The sequence below is a fragment of the Leptonychotes weddellii genome, chromosome 7 (genome assembly GCF_054177405.1).
Source record: "Leptonychotes weddellii isolate Sample4059 chromosome 7, ASM5417740v2, whole genome shotgun sequence".
NCBI lineage: Eukaryota > Metazoa > Chordata > Mammalia > Carnivora > Phocidae > Leptonychotes > Leptonychotes weddellii.
The window spans coordinates 92,972,462-92,988,475 of NC_138375.1; the positions used below are offsets into that span (position 1 = coordinate 92,972,462).

The 16,014-nt window shown below is 38.4% G+C and overlaps 1 pseudogene; it reads right to left on the bottom strand.

Annotated features, from left to right (window-relative positions):
* Positions 1–5,563: 5,563 nt before the first annotated feature.
* LOC102742507 (protein kish-A pseudogene) lies at positions 5,564–5,804 on the bottom strand (annotated as a pseudogene).
* Between the last annotated feature and the right edge of the window lie 10,210 nt (positions 5,805–16,014).

Below are 16,014 nucleotides of genomic sequence, written 5' to 3' on the forward strand. Positions count from 1 at the left end.
CCTGGGTGGCTCAGTTGGTTAAGCGACTGCCTTCAGCTCAGGTCATGATCCCAGGGTCCTGGGATCGAGTCCTGCATCGGGCTCCCTGCTCTGCGGGGAGCCTGCTTCTCCCTCTCCCACTCCCCCTGCTTGTGTTCCCTCTCTCGCTGTGTCTCTCTCTGTCAAATAAATAAATAAAATCTTTAAAAAAAAAAAACAAAAAAACACTCTCCTCTCTTAGAAGGACCCAAAGATTTTGCCACTATCCAGGATTTTAAGGATCATAACTCAAAATCCGGGGCCATGCATGAGGCAGAGGGCTCCTAGAGCAGATCTGGACATCTTCTTAAATGAAGTCCCTAATGCCAGCCTTACTCTACAGTGTTTATCTTCTGAAAGCACATTAAGACAAGTTGGAAATACTCTGCATCTGAACCATCTCTGAATCCCAGCGGGCAGTAATGTGAATAGCATGGCAATGTAGCCATTCCACAGCCATTACCAAGTCTGAGTAAATTTCTTCAATGCCACATGCTCTTAGGAAGTGACGCTGTTGCAGTGAGTCGGGAAGCATTCACAAAGAAACTGGCACCTCTCCTATTACCTAAATGGTAGTTTACAGCTTCTCAGGGTGGGGGCGCGGGGGGGAGGCTATGTTTCTCATATTGTGTTTGTTTAATATTTGACAATATCTTGGCTCACACTGTGCTGGGTTTGAGATAAAACGATTACTTGTATATACAGTTGTCCACACAGATGGGAGAAAATGTTTATTTGGAGGGGGGAAAAAAGAAATTAGGGGGAAGAAAAAAAACCTATCAGTACTACTATGATTACACAATGCTCTATTAACAATATTTTGAGAGAGTTACTCTAAATAGCCATCGTTCCTTCCAAGTCGGAATCCACATAATTACAGCTTTCTGGCGACCAGAAAAGGAAAGGATAGCATGTTGAATGCAGCCCAAGGTAGGGGGTTGAACGGGCTGCTGCTGCCACCCAGTGGGCACTCCTGAAATGACACCCACAGGAAGCCTCACCTACTTCCAGCCACAGAAAATACGTTCACTTTCTATGCAATTCCTATTTTCAATTCTCTCACATTAACAGAAATTACAATAAATAACAAACACAGGATGACTTATGCAATTCTATCTTCATTGTGCAGTACAAAATGTACTGAGGATAAAGTAAATATATAAATATATCATTTTGTCATTTTACCTTATTCCCTAAATAGCAAGTTTATGTTGTATTTACAAGTATAGATTACTTTCTTTTAAATTTAGGTCTGATATATGGTTTTTATGCTTAATAAAAATGAATATCCCGGGGTGCCTGGGTGGCTCAGTCCATTAAGCGTCTGCCTTCGGCTCAGATCATGATCCCAGGGTCCTGGGATCAAGCCCCACATTGGGCTCCTTGCTCAGCAAGGAGCCTGCTTCTCCCTCTGCCTGCCGCTCCCCCTGCTTGTGCTCTCACTCTCTCTCTCTCTGACGAATAAATAAATAAAATCTTTTAAAAAATAAATATCCCATATCTAAAGAAATTAGTGTTTTTGCATTATGGTGCAAAACCATCTCAATGTGAGGACAATTTTTGTTCTCTCTTTTTGATGAAGGTAAGCATTGACTTTAGGTAGAATCCTCCAACCTGAAGATTTTAAGAATCCTTATAAATTAGGGAACTCTGCGCTTAACACATAAATTAGTTTTCAAACCGGATATTATAAGAGTATTCTAATGATAGACTTCGCAAATTAACAGAGGCAGATTCAAGAGTAGATTAGCTTCCCAGGAAACCAATCAACAAGTAGTAACAAAACATCAAGGAAACTATGATAAAATGGGAAAAACTGAATTTATGAAATCTCTATTTTAGATAATGTATCTAATCTGAAGGAATACTTTTGATAAGTCTTTTGGATTTGGGAGGAGGACCCCTCCCCAAGTAGAATGATAAAACTGCCTTTAAGAAAACACTTTAAAATATCTAGTAAACTCAGAGAGAGCACAACAGGAGGCTTGATCTCATGAAACAGGTCAAGACCTGAGATCATGACCTGAGCCGAAACCAAGTCATCAACTTTGCCTCTTAAGTTGATGAAAGGCCAATTTTTTTTATTTTTTACTAAAAATCTTCAGCAATTAGGATATTAAATGGTGAGATATTAGGAGCAATGCAACAATGTTTGTAATAGTGAAAAATTGGAAAAACCTGAATATCCACCTATCAGAGAATGGATCAATAAATTGTGGTTATTTCACAAAAGAATACTAAATAGCACTTAAAATTAGGCATGTGCATCTACATGGATAGTTCTTGAAAATACAACACTTAGTGAAAAAAACCTGTTTCAGAACATTGAATGAAGGATACTATCATTCATATAAATGTCAAAAACGCACAGCATCCTTCCATATTGTTCACAGATTCATGAAAGTATATATGTATAGACTAGATTCAAACCAAATTCATGGTAACAGTGCCTCTGGGCAGAGTGGGGAAATGGGTCTTCACCTTTATGTGTAATATAAAGGTGTATTCTATTTAAAGGTGTATCCTATTTAAAATGAGAGCAAGAAGAAGAAGCTATGAAGCAAATATGACCAAATATTAAACACTCTTTTACTTCATATAATGGTTACATAAGTGTTTTTCATATTATCCTTTCCTTATTCCATTAAAAAGCAAAAGAGGCCAATCAAGTTCATTGCAAGATCTTTGTTATACTGAGTATAATGTGTAAATCTGGGGCCAGAGCTAAAAAATTAAATTTAATTTAAAAAGGTGGGGGGTCCCAAGTCTCCTCCTTACTCCACAGAGTGCTCAGCCTTTCCTCTAAATAAAGTCAGATCAAATATTTCAAGAATACTAGTTTAAAGGTGCATCAAATTCTACCCAGTGCACTTTCATGCCTCCTCCAGCCCTTACATTAAAACACTGCGTCTCAAAACTGAAGAGAGACATAATCATCAGGTTTTTTTGGTCCAGAGCAGCTTGCTGGTATCCTGAAACTCCCAAGTTAACAACTGAAATATTCCAATGATAAATTTTTAGAGATAGAATAAAGAATAAAATAGAAGGGCAAATGTTTCCAACTAATATATGTACTACACTCACACCCATATATTCATACATAGTCGTCCTATGTAAGTAAAAAAGATACCATGAGAATTTAGAGAACAAAACTTGTCCCTTTATCTTCCTTAGCCATATAACCATTGCCTGAAATTCATTAGATTGCTAAACTCCCACTCTGAGCTCAATGTCTGGTCATAGGAAAAAAAAAAAAAAACTAGGAAAAATCATTGAAAATCTTAAGAGCTGCAAAAGAATGGAGCGAGATGGGATTCTTGTTGATTTTTATTTTTATTTGAATTATCACTGTACATTTTAGCAAATGGAAAAATTCCTAATTTGTGCTCTTGTCCTAACTCAATAGAGATCCAACAAAAATAGTTCTATAGATGCCCATCACTCCTAAACACAGATTTATTAGGAATGGGATGTTGGCACACACTGATAGAGGATATTTTAATTTAATGTGCAATGATAAATTGCGCCGTGTTCATGCACTAGAAGCTCCCTAGAGGGAATATTTCTTCAGAAATAGAAAGAAGATATGATTTGAGAGAAATGTATTTTAGGTTATTATTTCTCTACATAAGAAGCTAATGCTTGTCCCAAAATAAATTTTGTAGTCTAGACTACAATCTAGGGAGACGTAAGACTGTAATCGGCTTATTCCTCTTGCTTTCACCACAGAACCACTCTCAGTTGTGACGAGAATCATCCCAAATTACAAAGCATAAAACTGGCCCTGCCTCACATATTATTAATCTATTTGCAGATGGCACCACATTTTACAACATGATCCTATTACAAGAAATGCTGATTCTGCAAATGCTCTGCTTGTGAGCAAGAATGGAGTAGTTAGAAGTCACAGCCGTACTGTATCTTAAGCTTTCCACAATGTACATTAAGGCAAAAGTCCTTGAAGGTTGTAGGAAATAACTCTATCCTCTTCAAACCATTGCAAATCTTTTCCGACCAAATGTGGATATAAACCAATAAACATCGTTGTTGTTCTCCAGTTTAATCAAAAACAACTACACATCAGAGTGCTGGGTGGTTCAGTCATTTAAGTGTCTGACTCTTGATTTCGGCTCGACTCATGATCTCAGGGTGATGAGATCGAGCCCCGTGTCAGGCTCCGCGCTGGGTGTGGAGGCTGCCTCAGATTCTCTCTCCCCCTCTCCCTCTGCCCCTCCGCATGCTCTCTCTCCCCCTTTCTAAAAAAGGAAAAAAGAAACAAGTACATATAATTATTTCATAGAGGGGAATTTAAAATTTGCTAATATGTTGAAAAATCAGCAAAACATAACCAGCAAAACTTTAATTAAGGTTCCTCTAGCATCAAATAAAAAATACTGACTATGGAGTTGCCAAATCCAAAAATAGGCAATCTTACTGACAACAGCAAGCTGTTGGCAGATAATAGGAGATTGGTTCCAAAAAAAGAAAGATTGAGGATTCCAATCCTTAGGTCTTTTTTTTCACATCTTACACGAATGGGCTACACTAAGTCTACAAGTTTAATGCAAAAGTCAAAGTAACCAGTCAATTCCTTATATTTATATTTAATGTTTGCACTGATGGAAAGCTGCCATCTTTGATTCAACACACAGCTACTGAGGACCAGCTGTTTGCACAATGCTTCATGGTAAGAAATGTATCTGGATAAATCTTACCACAATTTCATTACCTCCTCCAGTAAGTCTTTCTAACTGTACGCTTCCATTTTGTCTGATATGTTTTTAAGTTTTTTTATCATTATTATATAATTCATGCTCATCACAAGAAATGTGGAAAATAGAATAAGGGAGGAAGCCATCCACAGTCACACCAGGTAGAGGTAATTATTAAAATCCATGTATTGTATGGTGACTAACATAACATAATAAAATAAAATTTAAAAAAAATCCATGGATTCCCTCAAAATATTTTTTTCTCATTCTATAAAGGTTTATCATTTCCAAATCACAGTGAAAGGAACTTGAGTAATTTACCAATTTTGTTTTCTACTATGTGCCTTAGAGATACCTCGCTAAAAACTGGTATCTGACATAACAGAATAACATTTGCAGAATGTAATACCGTAGTGACAATACTGAGATTGATTGTTACAGACATATTACACTCTTTTTTAAAAAAGATTTTATTTATTTATATATTTGAGAAAGAGAGAGAGAGAACATGAGCAGGGGGAGAAGGAGGATTCCCGCTGAGCAGGGAGCCCAATGCGGGGCTAGATCCCAGGACCCCGAGATCATGACCTGAGCCAAAGTCAGATGCTTAACCAACTGAGCCACTCAGGTGCCCCTAACTCTTAATTAAATGGTTGCACCCTATTTATATAGAACATTGGCCCAATAATAAAAATAGAGAACAGCAGCTGGAAATTTATCTCATTCAATGTCCAGAAATAAAAGGGTTAACCATTTATCCCATTATTTTCGGCACATAAACCCTTTTTTCATACTGAAATGTGATGGTGACTAAATTCCGATATTTTTCCAAGCTACTGTATGAAGAGGATGCTGAAGGCCATCACCATACAGCATATCACAATATAAAAACTCTTCCGTTCACCAGTTTGGGTGAACTTCCAAAACATATCAACAATCCAGTTTTATTTCTGTCCAGGAGGCTGGGTGCCAAGGATCGGGTATAAGTACATGTACATATAAGCAGCAAGATTACAGTCAAGACACTCTGAAAATTGAAAATGGCAGACATAGGGAGGCCAGTAAAACCCCAGCCACATCCCCCTCAGAATAGTTTGTTGAGAATTTTTATATAATTCTAATCATGTAATATACCCAAGACTGTACAAACTGACTTTGTAAAATAATATATAACATCATAAAGCAACTAGGTCTATCAGAACACTTTAAGAACATTTTACCCAACAGTTGCAAATACACAATCTTCTCAAGTGCACAAGGAACATTCTCCAGAATACATCATACATTAAGCTATAAAATGAACCTCAGGAAATCTAAAAGATTGAAAATAGACAGACTGTTCTCCAACCAAAATGGAATGAAATGGACATTGATGACACAAGGAAATTGGAAGAATTAAAAAGTGTGGAAATTAAATAACACACTCTTAAATAACCAATGGGTCAAAAAAGAAATCACTAAAGGAAATTAGGAAGTACTTTAAGATGAGTGAAAATGAAAACACAGCATACCAAAATTTATGGGGTGGAGCTAAAGCCATGCTTGGAGGGAAATTTATAGTAGTAAATGCCTATATTTAAAAAAATTTTAGGGGCGCCTGGGTGGCTCACTCAGTTGAGCATCTACCTTCTGCTCAGGATCCTGGGATGGAGCCCCAAGTCGGGTTCCCTGCTCAGCAGGAAGCCTGCTTCTCTCTCTCCCTGCCTCCCACCCCCACTCGTGCTCTCTCTCGCTATCTCTCCCTCAAATAAATAAAATCTTAAATAAATATTTTTTTAATTTCAGATTAATAGTCTAAACTCCCATTGTAAGAAACTAAAAACGAACGGCAAACTAAATCTAAAGCAAGAAGAAAGAGGAAACAATAATATTAGAGCAGAAATTAATGCAAGAGAATAGAAAGACAATAGAGAATATCAATGAAACCAAAAGCTGCTTCTTTGAAGGATCAACAAGTTGACAAACATTTAGCTAGACTAACAAAGAAAAAAAAGAGAGAAGCTCAAATTACTAAAATCACGCATGAAATGGGTAATATAAATACTGACCTTATAAGAATGAAATGACTATAAAGAAATACAATGAACAATTGTATGGAAACAAGTAATGTAAACTAAATGAAATGGACAAATTCCTAGAAACACTGTACTGAAACTGACTTAAGAAAAAACAGACAATCTGAGTTGACCCATAACAAGTAAAGAGATTGAATTAGTAATCAAAAAACTACCTTCAAAGTAAAGCCTAGGACCAAATGGCTTCAAAGGTGAATTCTACCCTATGTTGAAAAAAGAATTAGTGTCAATCTTTCACAAACTCTTCCACAAGTTTGTAGAGGAAAAAACCCTCTCCAACTCATTTTATGAGACCAGTCCTGCTCTGATACCAAAACCACGGTCATCACACAAAAACAAATAAACAAAAACAAAACTAAAGATCTTAAGAGGGGTGCCTGGGTGGCTCAGTCAGTTAAGCCTCTGCCTTCGGCTCAGGTCATGATCCCAGGGTCCTGGGATCAAGCCCCATATCGGGCTCCCTGCTCAGCTGAGAGCCTGCTTCTCCTTCTCCCTCTGCTGCTCCCCCTGCTTGTACTCTCTGGTGCTCTCTGTCAAATAAATAAAATCTTTAAAAAAAAAAAAAGATTTTAAGAATGCAGATGCAAAAATCTAGCAAAATACTAACAAACTGAATCCACAACATATAAAAGGGATTATACACGCTGACCAAGTGGGAGTCGTTCCAAGATGCAAGGTTGGTTTAATACCTGATAATCAACCAATGTAATACACTATGTTAATACAGTAAAAAACAAAAACCACATGATTATGTCAATAGATGCAGAAAAAACATTTGACAGTGAGGGTGATGAATATATTTAGAACACAGATTGTGGTGATGGTTCCATGTGTGTACTTATCTCCAAATTCACCAGACTGTATACATTAAATATGTATAGCTTTTTGTATGTCAGCCATACCTCAATAAAGTGGGTTTTTAAAAAAATATTGATGAAAGCCGATCGCTGTTTCATGATTTAAAAATATAAAAGATAAAAGGGAACCTCTTCAACCCGAGAAAGAGCATCTTTAAAAAACCTAACACCACACTTAATAGTGCAACACTGAACGCTTTCCCCCACAACTGAGAAGACAGATGTCCACTCTGATCACTTCTATTTAGTGTTGTTCTAAAGGCAAATATGTTGGTAAAAGAAATAAACATCATCAAGATTGTAAAGGAAGAAGTAAATCTATAGAGATAACATAATCTCATATATAGGAAATCCAAAAATGCAAAAAAAGAAACAACTATTAGAACTAATTAATACATACAGCAAGATTCAGAATATAAGACCAATATACAAAAACAAGTTGTATTTCCATACACTAGCAATGAACAATCTGAAAATGAAATTAAGAAAACAATCATATTCACAACAGCCTCAAAAAGAAAATCCTTCAGAATAAATTTAACAAAAAAGTGTAAGATTTATATGCTAAAAACTATTTAAAAATTCATTGAAAGAAATTTAAGACCAAAATAAATAGATATTCCATGTTCATGGATTCGGAGACTTAATATTGTTAAGATGGCATACTCCCCAAACTGATCTACAGATTCAAGGGAATCCTTATCAAAATTCACCAGGTTTTCCTGCAGAAATTTACAAGCTTATCCTAAAATTCATATGGAGGCACTAGGAACCCAAAATAGCCAAACAATCTTGAAAAAGAAAAATAAAGTTGGGGAACTCACATTCCCAAACTTACCACTAAGCTATAGTAAAACAATGCAGTACTGGCATAAAGATAGATACATAGATCAATGGGATCTAATTGAGAGTCCAGAAATAAGCCCATGCATCTATGATAAACCGGCTTTTGACAGGGGGGCCAAGATAACCAGATGGGGAAAGAATAGTCTTTTCAATAAATGGTGCTTAAACAAGATATACACACAGCACACACACACAAAAAAAAGAAGTTTGATCCCTACATCACACAATATATAAAAATTAATTCAAAATTAATCATAGACCTAAATTTAAGAGTTAAAACTATAAAATTCTTTTTTTTAAAGATTTTATTTATTTATTTGACAGAGAGAGACACAGCGAGAGAGGAAACACAAGCAGGGGGAGTGGGAGAGGGAGAAGCAGACTTCCCTCAAAGCAGGGAGCCCAATGCAGGGCTTGATCCCAGCACCCTGGGATCATGACCTGAGCCGAAGGCAGATGCTTAACCACTGAGCCACCCAGGTGCCCTAAAACTCCAAAATTCTTAAAAGAAATACAGGATAAATTTTCATGACCACAGGTAACTGTTTCTTAGGTACAGCACAGAAAGCACAAGCCAAAAAAAAAAAAAATCCTTTGGATTGCATCAAAATTTAAACTTTTATGCTACAAAGGATACCATCAAGAGAGTGAAGTAACCCACAGAATGGGAGAAAAGATTTTCAAATCACATATCTGCTAAGGGACTTCTATCTAGAATATAAATCCCCACAGTAATACAAATAATTCCATTTTTTAAGAGATTTTAAAAGATATTTATTCAAAGAAGAAATGCAAATGACCAAATGAGCATTAAAAAATACTCAACATTGATTAAAAAAAAACTCAACAGCGTACGTTGTTGGGGAAAACAAAGCAAAACCACTTCTTACACACTAGGGAAGCTAAAATTAAAAAAAAAAAAAAAACCACATAAAACAACAAGGGTTGACAAAGGTGTGGAGGAATTAGAATCCTCAAGCACTCCTTGAGGTATTATATAATATAGTACAACTGTTTTGGAAAACAGTTTGGCAGTTTCCAAAAATGTTAAACATGGATTTACCCATACAGCCCAGAAATTCTGCCCTAGATATACAGAAGAGGTAAAAAGAATTGAAAACAGAGGCTGGTTCACCCAGAGGAGCATGAGACTCTGGATCTCAGGGTCATGAGTTCGAGACTCACGCTGGGTAGAGATTACTTAAACAAACTGAAAAAAAAAAAAAAAGAATTGAAAACACATACCCACATAAAAACTTGTCCTCAGACGTTCATAACAGCAAAAAGTGGAAATAATTCAAATGCCAATCAACTCATGAATAGAAAAACAAAAGTGGTATGTCCATATAATGGAATATTATTCGTCTATAAAACGAATTAAATACTGACCCATCATGTGGCAACACAAATAAACCTTGAAAATATTCTGCTAATTGAAAGAAGCCAGACACAAAAGGTCACATATTTCACATATTTTTGTATGATCATTTATATGAAGTTCCATAATAGGCAAATCCATAGAGGCAGAGGTGGATTAGTAATCTCCATCGTGTGGGGAGCGGGGAGAACAGAGCATGACTGCTAACGGGTATGGGGTTTCTTTGGGGAGTAAGGACAATGGCCTGTAAACAAGCGTAGTGATGGTTACACAAATCCAAATATAATAAAAACCATGGAATTGCAGACTTCTAAAGAGCAACTTTCATGGGATATGAATTATTTAGTTGAAAACCTTTAACATAAAGTAATTTTTAAGCACACGCAACACTGAAACCATCACAGATCACAAGAAATGACATGCAGAGGGATTCAATATCTTATCTATTCCTGGATCATGTATTCGTCTTCCTCAATTAAAAAATACTGAAGTCATTCAGGATGAGTTATCTTTATTACTTTATTAGATTTCTCTTTCAAAATGAAAAAGCAATATATACGTTTATTGCCTTTTATTACATGCCAAAAAAAAAAAGTCCTTGTGGTATCAAATAAAAACACAACAGTATTCTTCTTACCCATGACCCTCACTCCTACCACCACCTCTCCTTGAAGACAATAAATGTTAATAGTTTAATGTCCACATTCTTCCTTATGTTCATATCAACGCACACAAATGAAAATATTCACAGTAAAAGGTTTTTTCCTCTGGATTTTTCTTTTTTAAGATTTTATTTATTTATTTGAGAGAGAACAAGAGAGCACAGGCAGGGGGAGCAGCAGAGGGAGAGGGAGAAGCAGACTCCCCACTGAGCAGGGAGACCAATGTGGGGCTCGATACCAGGACCCTGGGATCACAACCTGAGCTGAAGGCAGACACTTAACCAACTGAGCTACCCAGGCACCCCTTCCTCTAATTTTTCTATATACGTTTCCCTCCATCTCACTTTGTGGTGGCCTTTCCTATTGGTCAGTCCATACAAATCTAACTCCTCCTTTTCAATAGCCACACAACATTCCAGAAATATGGACATATCCACAGTTTACCCAACCACTCTCTAGTGATACCATTCAGGTTACTTTTTTTTTTCTCACTCAATGTGTATCTTTATACATATACTTACAAACCAATTCTTTTATTTCTGTTTGGTAAAATTGTTCAATCCAGGTTTTAAAGACGCAGACAACACGACTTTGCTTAGCAAGAAAAAAAGGTCAAAATGTTGCACTAAACATCCTGCTCAGGGGAAACAGGGAAATGTATTTATTTCTCAGTTCTGAGTCACAACCCCGTGAATAGGTGACGTGTTGTTTGCAAATACATAAACGAAATACAAATTACAAGAGCTCACCAAACAAGGCATCTGTAAGAGGGGCAAAGGGTGTGTCACAAGAAACACGTTTCCTGGTCCAGGACAATCAGCCGCGGAGGAAGGAAGCAGCTCAGGGAAGCAAAGCTGGACCAAGCTTTCTGCTCTGACTGCAAAATTCCCCTGACAACAAAGAATCCAACAGGGTTCCTGGCTTCAGGTTAGGTTTGGGGTTAGGCTGAGTTTAGAACCATGCGTCATTTCAGACCATGTTTCCCCTCATTTAGTGCTCTACTTTGCTCCTTTTCTTGGTTGACTGGAACAGGTTTTTCTAGAAGGGAATGTGGATGCCCTGATCCCTGCACCCTTACATATCCAAAAATAGCTTTCTTCTTTTTTTCAAGATTTATTTATTTATCTGAGAGATGGGGGGACGTTGCAGAGGGAGAGGGAGAGAGAATCCCAAGCAGACCCTTCCACTGACTGCACTGAGCCCAACCCAGGGCTTGATCCCAGGACCCAGAGATCATGACCTGAGCCGAAACCAAGAGTGGAGCACTCAACCCCTGCACCGCCCAGGCGCCGCTAAAAACAGCTTTCTATTGCCCTCCTACACAAAAGACAACTTGACTTATTTTAAAGGCTTGGGTCACAGCCTTTTCTTCTCCAAAATCCTGTACATACTGCAGTTTTAGAAGTCTTCAAGCTTCCAGTGATTCTGAAGACAACCGATTTTGGTTTCTTTGCTAGTATCATGAGAGGATATAAGAAATCCTGAGATTTGTGTGTGCATGGATACAGAATATAAATACAGTAAACTAAAAACGCATCTCTGGCCTGCAGCTCAACTGTCTCATCTGATATATTCTCAGCTTACCAAAGTGATAAGACAAGGAAGGAACTCTACATGAACTATGCCTACAGTGGTCTGACAATTTCATCAGTAATTGTGAGTCTTGAAGGCACCACACAGTAAGGCCACGGCAAATTAGCCCGAGGTGATAACTTAGAGATTTGACTTTATTCTTCTCTGGCTTTACGTTATTCAGTGCCATCACAAGGAGCCACCCTACCCGCAGTGTTCCTGAAGGCCTCAGACCCTTTCCTTTTTGGCATCAGCTGCTCAGTTTGTCAGAGTGCCACCTACTGGTGCACTCGGGGAGCATAATCGCTTTGCTCTCCTGTTCGGTGGACTGTTGGGACCTGTGATATGAAGGAATATAACCGCCTTCTTCCTCATTCTGGCAGGTCCCCTAGCTGCCCCCATCCCCCCCACTAGATCTTCTCTTCCCTTAAGGTCTCTGACCAAGTGCAGCAAAAGTAAAATTTATGGAAGGGATATAGGGGAACTCAGAATCTAAAGGGAGATTCACCAAGAGGCTTGAAAAGACAGAGCCACTCCTGAAATTTCAGTTGCAGCAACTGACAATGGACATCAAGGCCCTGGAACTGGGGTGAAGGAGCAGAAGAAACCGACTTCTGTCTTTGTGCTACTCTATTAAAGTTCTAGCTCCAGAGACACCGCTCTATTCATCTCAGGTCACATCCCCACTTCTTGGCAGGAAAGGATAAAGATTCTTGACCGACATTTTGTTATGCTGAGTCTCATGGGGAAGAGACAATTCCTCCAAACAGTATCAGGGCACTGTTAGCCAAAACTGCTCAGTATGTCTCTCCAATGTGTAAACTGCCTTTTCCAAGTGGACGATTGTAGGATTTTTTTATAACTTGTGTAATGCAAAATTTTCTCTTTGGATATATCTACATATGGATCTCTTCTGTTTCTATCTGAAATACAGAGAGCCCCTTCAGCCTGTGTACTTCAATTTTATTCCATCCTTTATTATTACTTTTAACTCCTAGTTATGCTATCTTCCTTAGGAACACTAAGTATTCATATATTAGACCTCTGCTTGCACTTTGATTTCTGTCTCCTTTTGCTTGTGTTCTCTGCATCCCAGAAGAGCTTCTCAAATCTGTCCTCACATAACTGATTCCGATTCACATACAACAAATCATGTACCAGTTATGTTATTATACTCTCGTTTTGCTTGAAAGTCTTCCATATGGTATTACTATAGATTCTAAACAATGTCCTATAATTTTCTTCTGGATCCTTGAGGCTCTTCAGAGAGAGAAACTTCTTTGAAGTTCCAGGAGACTATCCCCTATCCCTTGCTATGCAGTAATTTTTAATGGACACATGCTCAAATGAGGAAATATCTTTCCAGACTCATTGGGAGCTAACAGGCAGCCATTTGCTCCTGACCGCACTCTCTGTCTACTTAAATATCAGTCAAATAACTTACCTAAATCTGAAACTAAAGGAGAGACTAATGTGCCCAGTTCAAAGCTTATTTCCCAGACAGTCATCTTGAGCAACAACCTGCTAGTGAGGTAAGTATCTTTCCCTCCTGCCACCGTCCAGTTCTCTGATAAACTTCACTGTGATATAAAATCATACTTCCCAGCAGTACCACCTAGTATCTGGCCCTGAGGTTTAGAAAATCCCCTCCACATGCTGGCCCTCTTTTGGTTGTACCCCCCACCCCCACCTGTAAGGGAATCTGCAAGACCAAGGGCAGGTGCCCACCTAGAGCTTTTCTAGACCATGTTTATATATTCAGGACCCTGGAATTACCTACCTGAACAGCCCAAGCCTGTTTGGAGAGCCTGCACAGGTCCATCTTTCCGAGGGTAAACCATGCCCCAAGTATGTGCCCTTTCAGGCCCAATGAAGGGCCAAGGGCAGCTGTCTGCAGAGGCTCTGGACATCCCAGCTGGGGTATCCACACGCATGTGCTCAAGGCTGCTTGCAATGCAGGAGAGGCAGTGGGGAAAGGGAAGGGGACCAAGTTGGGGGCTGATGGACTCGAGGCTAACTTTCTCCAAATCACCCATGTTTCAGCATGGGATCCAAGGAGTTTAAAAACTGTATTTGAACTTGGCATTCCAGGTTATTCTGAAGGTGTATTTGTCAAGGTAAGTAACAGAATTTATTTTATCTTGACTTCTAATTTTTTAATAATTTAGACACATGGTACACAGGCATGCATTTCTATTCCTTGCTTCACATCCTGCAAATATTAGGGATGGCCTAATAATTGGCTTCCAAGGCTCTTCCTACCTCTATGCCACCCACACAGAAGCAGCTTGATTTGGAAACAGATTAGTTCCAGAGACTATAAGTCCATCAGGAATTAAAAAGTAACCAAGAAGGACACAAGCTTGCAGCCCTTAGATGGATTACCATTAGTGTGTGAGGTGGTCCTATCATGTTTTAAAACTGGATATATTTTTCTTGCTTTCCCTACACTCTATCAGGCGTCTTTTTCTAAAACTGAATTGTACATTAAACATCTACATTGAAAATTTGTTTAGGCAGGTTTCAATCTCCTCCCCCCAGCTTCCTTACTTCCTTGTTACTTTGCCTTCATTTCCTGTTCATTATTGTCCATTGCATATGCATAATGCCTTAAACATTTTGCATGATTTGCTCCTTGTCCATCAAAAACATTCTATTATTCAACAATTATCTCATATTTACATATAGAATCTGTCTTTTCTCACCATCTCAAATTTGTAAAATTACCTTGATTTTCATTTTCATCATAAGCATATGCCTCTTCTCACCAGAAAACTGAACACTGTCTTTGCTTTTGCACTTTCAGACATGACTATTGCAGTTTTTATAAAACATCTCTACAATCAGCAGACTTGGCCTATAGGATAATATATTAAAGAAGGACTGAAACCAAAATGCCTGCTCACAACTTCTTCTTCCATTGCTGACCAGCAAAACTGACATGGTTGTGTGTGTCTGGAGAAATCTATCATAGAGTCAAGAAGCAGTTAATTCATGGTGCAGCTTGGATTTAATGAAAAAATCTAATTTCTCTATTCTTGCCTGTAATTAATCTGGTCTTCCTACCATAATTTCCCACTACTGGTTAGCAGAAGAAAATTAACTAAATGTCCAATTTAAATTTCAGTTCAATTCAATAATTCATGTTGTCCCATTAGGCAGGGTCAACCTCTTAAATAAAACAAGCAAACACTTGGTCACTCAGATAGCTTCCCTTTCCTTGGTTCTCCTTAGCTGCCATCCAGATAGGGGAAAGGATCCTTTTATGCCTTACTTTGCTTACTTGCTTACTTGGAATTCAAATACCTTTTAAAAAATAATCCAAATTTTTATTAAGCCACAAAAAATTTTTCTTTGTTGGGCGCCTGGGTGGCTCAGATGGTTAAGCGTCTGCCTTTGGCTCAGGTCAGGATCCCATGGTCCTGGGATCAAGTCCCACATCGGGCTCCCTGCTCCTTGGGAAACTGCTTCTCCCTCTGCCTCTCTCTCTCTCTCTGTCTCTCATGAATAGATAAAATCTTTAAAAAAAATTTTTTTTCTTTGCGAATTGGAAAGATGTGTATTTGAATGCCCGGCAGGCATTACGCGGCAGCCATACAAACCTCGACAGTTTGTGTTAAAAATAACAGAAGACATGGGCGCCTGGGTGGCTCAGTTGGTTAAGCGACTGCCTTCAGCTCAGGTCATGATCCCAGGGTCCTGGGATCGAGTCCCGCATCGGGCTCCCTGCTCTGCGGGGAGCCTGCTTCTCCCTCTCCCACTCCCCCTGCTTGTGTTCCCTCTCTCGCTGTGTCTCTCTCTCTGTCAAATAAATAAATAAATAAATCTTTAAAAAAAAAAAATAAATAACAGAAGACATTTAACCTAAGCACCTCCATCTAGGGAATGAAGAAA